The sequence below is a fragment of the Perissodus microlepis genome, chromosome 2 (assembly GCF_051167445.1).
Source record: "Perissodus microlepis isolate ML-2025 ecotype Zambia chromosome 2, ASM5116744v1, whole genome shotgun sequence".
Lineage (NCBI taxonomy): Eukaryota > Metazoa > Chordata > Actinopteri > Cichliformes > Cichlidae > Perissodus > Perissodus microlepis.
Window position 1 is genome coordinate 12693274 of NC_140462.1, and position 8871 is coordinate 12702144.

Sequence of the window (8871 nt, forward strand, 5' to 3'; positions counted from 1 at the left end):
TCAACCATATTGCCCATCCTTACTCCGGGGTATCAAAAATGACCACACGCTAAAGGAAATAGCACTTCAGTTCACACACCAATGCTCGAGTGGACACACACACACACACACACACACAGAGAGAGAGAGAGAGAGAGAGAGACAGTGGAGTTAGCACAGCAGCAGGGAGTGAGGGGCTGCCAGTGACAGTTGGTGTCATCACTGGTGCTGGCTGTCTGCCACCAGGATTTAACCTTCCCCCCTTCCCAGTGAACAAGAAGAGCTGTTTATCTGACTTACTCCAAGACTGCCAGCATTGCCCTCCCCCACCCACCACTTACCAATGATGAGCAATGTGCCACACATTGCTGCCATATCTGACCTTCTGTGTGCCCCCTGCCAGCATAAAATATACCACAAACCCCTTTTTTCCCCATGCATAGGTATAGCTACCTGTACATATTATAGTGGACTAATGGCATTTTTAGATCATGACTCTGCTAGAGTCCCTGAAACTGTGAATTTCCAGCACTTCGGTTTATTCACTGTCTAAAAGGAGACACGTTAGATCCTCTCCCCTTAAAGCCTCCCTACCTTTATTCCAAATTCCTTCTGATTGGCTGTCCCTACAACAGGTTGGCGTGACTACTGTGCTTACACAGACCTCAACCAAAAGTACACTCAGAAAAATTATGGTTCTTAAATGGTTCTTCAGATGTCTTCATGGTTCTTTAAAGAACCATCATACGTCAAAGAACCTTTTTATTTTGTGGATGGTTCTTCAGCTATTACAAATGGTTCTTTAAAGAACAAAAGGTTCTTCATCCTTAGCAATCTAAGTTTGATGGTGTAAATGGCATAAATATTTATTCACTATAACGAGGCTGTGAATTATACTGTGTGTTTTCTTTGTGTGCATGTGTGTGCGAAGGGGGAGGGCGGGTTACCTGGCATTTACCCTTTAAGAGAAGATGGTAGGAAACTGAATATTCAAATAAAAGTTAGAAATATTTACTTAAAAATATACTGGTGGCAGGGGTGGGGGGGGAAGCCTAAAGACCCTAACCCCCCCACCACCCCCGCATACACACACACACACACCCCTAACCCTGCAAACCCATTATGAATATGGTGAGTTAACAAACAGTAGACACAATACACACATTCAAATACTGTACTTTAGTTTTAAATGTTAATAAAGTATTACTATTTTCTACTCCAAGGCATTACTTTTGAGATTATTATATATTTTTTGAAAATATAGCATAATGATAATACTAGTTATTGTAAACTTTACAAACCACCCAGCAGTATGTAAGTCAAATTATAAAAAACAAGTAAATAACAATTGCAGAACAGAATGTCAGTGTAATGAACACACACTTCGTTTTGACAAAGCACACTGCTTAGGTAAATGATCTGAGTAGTTGTTCATCACTGAGCAATTTGTTAATATGTGTTTCGAGCCAAATAAATACAGGGAGAGAGAGAGTGACGTCAGAACACGTCATACTATAACCTCCCGGGAGCGGACGGAGGGGGTCAGTCGTTGGGATGCGCATGCGCAGACAGAGTGCGCGAGCGGCGGGCCTTGACCTTTCGGGGAAAAAAAACTCTTTCTCAAGGACGGTGACAGCGAAACGGATAACAGTCTTCAGTACCTGCTGGACTTTGAAGCTCTGGATTCTGGGACTGTTGGAAAAGGTAAAACATTTTCATTAAAACCTTATTACTGTTTTGTTTTTGTTACTCGTCATTGTAGCTTGCTGTTAATGTTGTGCTAACAGTAGCGATTAGCTAGATACGTTAGCCGTTGACGTCAGCGCAATTTAGTATCCGGTATACAGAAACTGTTTTCCTAACAAAACCACTGTTATAATTAAGTGAAGCTGCTCCCAACTATTTTGAACCTTTGGCTTCTAAAATATGTGGTTCAATTGCGTGCTGCGTACATAACCTAATGTCAGCTAGACCGAAATTAAAATTTTATATATTGTTAAAGTCACTAAAATGGCGCCTGAAGCCTGTTGTGACGTGAGCTCTGTGTCTGCTCTAGAAATTCTGTAGATCTGAGCCGTACATTAAATACTCACATGAACCTGTACTTTGAATTCTTTATGAGCTGTATAAAATACAGCTATGCATAAGTGTTTTGAATGAATAATTAGATTAGATAACTCTAACTCTAATTATATAGAAATGAATAGAAATGTGACATGAGAAGGTGTGTCTTTGACTGTTCCTGTATAACTTATTTTCGGACTAGTTGACAAGTTATGCTCCGGTCTTTTCTTTGTATATTTCATTTATCCACCATCATACATACAAGCTAAGAAGAGGTCGTTATACTAACAAGAGGTATCAACGCTGGGCTAAAGTTCAGCACATGGTTAAAGTTTGTAATCCAGCCAGGGTGTAAATATCACTCAGCAGCCAGAGCTGAAGCAGGTAGCATCAACACATAAATCTACTCTACCCGGCTTAAATCACAAGAGCACCTCTGACCAAAAAGCTGTAGATTTTTCTTGTTTGCACAAATTAATCCAGATTCACATTAATTGTGTTCACAGCTCCAACAAAATGAGGAAGAGGAGGGGGAGAAACACAATTAGGTTGAATTACAATTGGATGGAAGGCGAGGACAAGGAGAACGAAGCTTAGGATGAGGAGGAAGAGAAGCAGCAGGAGCATATTTAGGGATCCCTATGATGTCATTGAGGTTTGTTTCATTAATATGGTCCTCTCACAAAGAAAGATGACTTGTTTTAGTTCACTTACTTCCTGTATTAAATAGTGATGTGGAAAACGTTGTGGAAAACCACAGAGCAGGCACGTATAGGGCATCTGCAGGTAAATGAACATCAAATCTCTAAGACAGACTGAAATCTGTATATTTATCACCCTTATGATAAAACCCATGTCAGCCATTGGTATATGGACTTTGTATTTTGAAGCCTCAACATTTGCTTTATTGCTGTTGCTATGTTGGGACCATATTAGGATGAGGGGTCAGAATCTTAGTGTGTATCCATAAGATTCGTACAGCAGATCCAAGTTGTGCCTTGAAAACAGGAAAGTCGTCTGCATAGAGGAGAACTTTAATAGCAGGCTTGTACAAAGTGAGGCTTTGTGCTCACATTTGCTGCAAACACTCGTTTTACCCTGTTTTGATGCAGAATTCATTTGAAATCAGGCAAGAACTGGATGTATTTTTTATAATGTGTTCTTGTGAATTGATTGTGTATCGGATATGTTTGATTGATTTGACTTTCTGCAAGACAACAGTCGTCCGCTGGCCAAAAAAGTTTTCCAAATACCTCCACGTGATCTAGCCTGGATTCAGAAAAGAATAGCAAAAAAAATCTGCACCTCCTGCTTCAGATGCAATTTGTGTTTCTGTGTTCAGAGGCAGTGGCGAGAGGGGAGACCTCGGCTTATCCAGCTGGAGAGCCTGACCAGGAGGAGTCGAACATTAACTCAGCTCTTCCAGGGCACCCTGCATACTCGGCTGCTGGCATTGGCGAGGGATGACGTGAACGCCAAACTGGAGTCCATCACAGGTCAACTGCAGGTATGCGAGTCAGACCTTCTGAGGAGGGTTTCACTTTTCTCTCTTCTTTATAATTGACTCTTTTCTCTCTCTTTCAGCTCCTTGTCTCAGAGTGGGAGGGATTTGAAGCACAAAGGGAGGAACTTGTCGTTTGGTTGGCTGATATGGATGTCCACCTGAGTGAGGTTGACCAGCTAACAGGAAACACCAGTGAAAAACTGAAACAACTGCAGGTGTGGGCTTGTTTTGATATGAAATATATTTGATATGATACATACGTCAGAGACATTATCCTAAACTGGACTAACAAAGGACCACGAGTACAACATGAAACGTACATTACATAGCGTAAGGCTGAAGTTCATTGATCATTTTAATCATAAACTTGTTGTTGAAATGTTTTTACTGAACATGCAAACATCTGCTGATGAAAATGTGTTGATTTATTGGTCTGTTATGAAGCTATTGCTATTTCTAATGTGTTTTATCACTTTCTGATGTTTTATTAATTAAACAATACATGTATTCATTGTTGTTATCTGTAGATATAGTATTTATATATATTTATAGTATAGCAAATATATTTAATTATTACTGTTTAAAACACTAATATGTGACATGTATTAGTAGTGATGTTGTGCTGAGGGTTAAAATGCCTTTTTGTCTTTTGGTATACTACAAAATGACAATAAACCATTAATATATGTCTATGCTGTGCTCGTATTTATTTTACCCTACTCAAATTCAATTTATGATACATTTTATTTTGAAAGATTTAAAATGGTTTTTTAAAGAACCACTCAAAAAAGGTTCTTTAAAATGGTTTTTTTAAAGAACCATTTGAAGGACCTTTTTAAAAATGGTTCTTTAAAGAACCATTTTTAAAGGTTCTTTTTAGAGGTTCTTTGAAAAACCATTAAAGGTGCCCCAAAGAACCATCAAGAAATGGTTCTTTGGGGCACCTTTAAAGGTTCTTCACTGAACCACTGAAAGAAATGGTTCTTCAAAGAACCATTGTTTGAAAGGTTCTTTGTGGCACCAAAAAAGGTTCTTCTATGGCATCAGTCTAAAGAACCACTTTTGGTTCCAGTTGGCACCTTTATTTTTCTGAGTGTAGGGTAAGTATTAACCTTCAGTAATACCCTGCCACAGCACTTATGACAAGACCAAAAGAGGAATTGATGTGAGAAATTATAAAGCTGCAAATGAAAAGCATTGAACTGCAAAACTAAGCTTTGACACTACTACTAATCACCTTTATTCTTGTAAATGTGACAAAGTCCTTCTGTTTTCAACCAATGTAAGGTAACTGCCTCAACAGTGCAATTTCCCCTATAATGGTAAAGAGTACCTTTAAGCATTAAGTAAATTTAGGAATTTATCTAGCTCAAAATTACGAAAGAGGATTCGGGCCACCGGGAAAAAAAAGTGGGCATGTCTTTTTTTTCTTCTTTTCCGGAATTCTGACTTTTATCTCAGAATTCTGAGATTAAAGTCAGAATTCCAGAAAAGAAGAAAAAAAAAGACATGCTTCTGACTTCTGAGATTAATTCTGAGATTAAGGTCAGAATTCTGACTTTTTTTTCTCAGAATTCTGAGGCTTTAATCTCCAAATTCTGATAAAAAAAAAAAAAAGTCAGTATTCTGACTTTTTCTCTTAGAATTCTGACTTTTTTTTTCTAATAAAGCGTACACTGAGTGTCAAAGTTCTGACTTTTTTTCTCAGAATTCTGACTTTTTTTCTCAGAATTCTGACTTTTGTCTCAGGATTCTGAGATTAAAGTCAGAACTTTTAGTAAATTAATGAAAAATAAAAGAACAGGTATAATAGAGCTTAAAACACTTTTTACAGTGTCCTCTTGTTTACTTTTTATGGTTGGAAAAACAAATCATTACAACAGGTGGAAACACGAGTAAACACGCACACAGTAATTATCATTATCACCTTAACTTACAGCAGTTTTGTTTAGCTGCAGTAAATTTAAAGTCCAGCTTTTCCTTGTTTCCATGCTCTGCCTGACCCTGGACCTGGCTGTGTGGCCTTGGGTCTCTCTTCTGTCTGTAGAGACGGTGCCTTTTGTCAAGGCTTGGCTTTGGACCCATCCTGTAACCTTGGTAACAGAAGAGCGTGACCACCCATCATTCCCTCCCTTAATTGGACTCGTTGCCCTACACAGAGAATCTGAGCTGTTTTGTGTCCTCTCACTATCTCTTTAATATTATTCAAAACATCCAAGTGGAGGAGGCATGAAAAATTAGTGCCATTTCTAGTGAGTAAGACAAGGACAAGATATAACATTGTTCTGAGGAAAGACTGAAGTGATCACAACCTGGATATTAGATTGTGAGTAGGAGACAACAGAATTAGCTGAAATGAAGTAAACAGTTTAGATCTGATTTGCTGAATCACACATGATGCAATATTCATTGCACAGGACACCTGCTAATAGACTGCTAGACCTCAAGAAGCTAAATATGGATGGGATATATGTGATATGTCTCATATAAGCAGGTTAAATATGCACAAATGCACATTTGTTATTATGATCTTATGTGAAAATCTTCTTACACACCCATGTAGTCCCGTCTTCTGTTGCAATACATGTTAAAACTGGTAACTGTTTTCTCAGGTACTTTTTGCTGAGGTCTCAGTTTGGATGCATGTTTCCTTAGGAGCAACACGTTTCTCGTGAGGCATGTTTGATCTGGGACAAATGGCAGAAATTTTTGTAGCCCCATATAAAGTGGGACACCTTACTTGCAGAAGCCATCCAATAAACAACAAAACCCCTAATTACAAAGGTTACATCAGAGTAATGTTAATGACCACATTGCTTTTAAAAGTCAGTCTCTGTTCAAGCAAAACACCCAAAATTTTCCCACATAGGTTCATTATTTAGTTTGGTATTTTCATTTAGGGGAATTGCCTGAATATCTGATTTTTGTTTAACTCAAAATTGGTTAGTTATCTGTTAGTATGGAAAGGAAACTATAAAATAGTCCCTGTGCCCATCCTTTCCTAACATTTCCTGTATAGATCAAAAACAACTGAATCGCTAAACTCTCTCTCCTCTCTTCTCCTGTTTTTGCTTTTGCAAACGTGAAACACTTGTATCTAATATGTGACATTAGAGGAATTAAGACCTATGTATTAGATTAAACTGTGTAGTGTGGTTGTACCTGTGTTAATTCAAGTAAAAACACACTTTTTATACACACAAACTCACAGGTGGACAGACTGTATCTGAATCAGCTACTGATAGAGATAATGACTGAAGAAGGGAGGTGATGGACCTTGATATCCCAACATGATTCAGGCCTACACCCAGCCAATATGATAACAATCAGCATCATTCATCAGGAGCACTGGTAGATCCAATCAGAGGCAGCGACGCTTATGTCTGCCTCTGTTGACCTGGTGCTTCTCTTCCTTCCCACCCCCACTTCACCGTGCAGACACAGAGTTGCTTAGCAACCCAAGAGCAGCCTATGGAGAACACACTCAATCGTGCAGACTCTCACGCACACATACACACACACAGGAACTCCAAAAAGGGAAAGATAGTGTAGTCCCACTCCACCCCTTCATCACGCTCTGACCTCCCCAGCATGTGAAGAGGCTCAGTGAAACCCAACGCCCGAAGGAGATTCCGTCCACTACCTGTGGCCCTCTGAGTCCCCCACCCTGGTTCAGGTTCCATGTAGGCATCATCTTTATCTATGGAAACAATCCCATCAGCCTCTTTGATAAAAAGCTCTTGCTATCAAAAACCAGAACCTCACGTAATATTTCACAATTTCGACTCAGCAGCCATGAAATCAGCATTTCTAACAGACAAAGCTTTAGCTGATGAAAGTTAAAAGCTCTTCAGCATCTCCCCAGTCTAACACTATTAGCACATTAAGTGAGTGCTTAAACACAGTCCGCAGACGATGGATCAACTCAGTGCCTTGAGCTGGAGACAGCATTGCAATCCCCTAAAGGGGGGGTTTCACTACAGTAATGGCAACCCGCATGAAACCACAGCCCCTGGGGAGTGGTGGGACTGAGTAGATTACGAACAGCCTTGGGGCAGTGCTAAATCCCTCATGGCTTCAAAACGCATACACACAGACAGAAACACATTAAAAGAAACTGGTAACACATAAATACAACCATAAGAATAACAAGGAAATGTTTGAAAATGAAAAAGAGAGGAGTACATCTATAAAAATAAACATCCTCCACAGTTGCATTTGACTGATATGTCAATGGGGGAAAATTATTCTTTTCATTTTTCCATCTGCATGACATGTTTGGGGAGGAGGGCGCATTCACTGGGTGTCAGGGGGATCGTTTAAACTCCTGGTGGATTATGGGATGATGATGGAATGACTCTTTGGACCTAAGGCAGGGAGATGGCTGGAGGTACAGTAGTTTAAAGACAAATAATCTGAAAGATGGTGAGCACATTATGGCCTGATCCCTGCTGAAATATAGAATGGCAACACTATAATCATAATGACACTATATAGTTATTATTCTGTGCCAACTGTGAGAGCAATAAAATTTCTACCCAATCAGATCACTGGGAAAATGGACTATGGAGCTATTAAGACTTGGGCTGAAATGCCAGAGAGCACTATAGTCTAGAGCATATCTGCATATATATTTTGCCTTTATGCAAACCTTTTATCACATAGTTTTAAAGCAGTAATGCTGTATAGTCTTTCCAGACTACTCAGCTGTTCATTTGTTGCTTTTACCCACTGGGGCAAAGCTGCTTATACCAGAAAGGGGATTACACATAACTAAATATACAAACAGAAAACACTGCAAAGCCTGTGTGACTGCTTGCCTGTTGATGTAAGCACATGTACACAACCCTTTATTGAGTCTATGTATAGATTTGACTTACCATTTGACATTGCAGTCATAAATACAGTACTTAAACACTGCATGCCCCGAAAAGGACCGTAAGAGCTTGCAGCTTTACACAGTAGGGGGGTTCAATTGGCTCACATTAACAGCAGTTCACTCACACAGGCGCACTGGCCCTTATCTGACTCACAAATTCAAAAATACAAATAAAGTAAAACACAAAACTCCTCATGCGTGCTTTTCTCTTTGTCCTTTATAAGCTCCACTTCAGAATTGGTTGTTCACTTGTTACAAATGTCAGGGGTTTTTTTGTCCGAGGGAGACACGGACACAGGTGACCTTTTGGGGGATGGGAGGTCATTGAATGTAATCTTTCCATGAGCAAAGCAAGGACTCAGCTTCCTGGGGAATACATACATACACAGAGGTCAGCCAGGAATCACTCAGCTCCTGAGATGAGACACGAACAAATATCCCATCA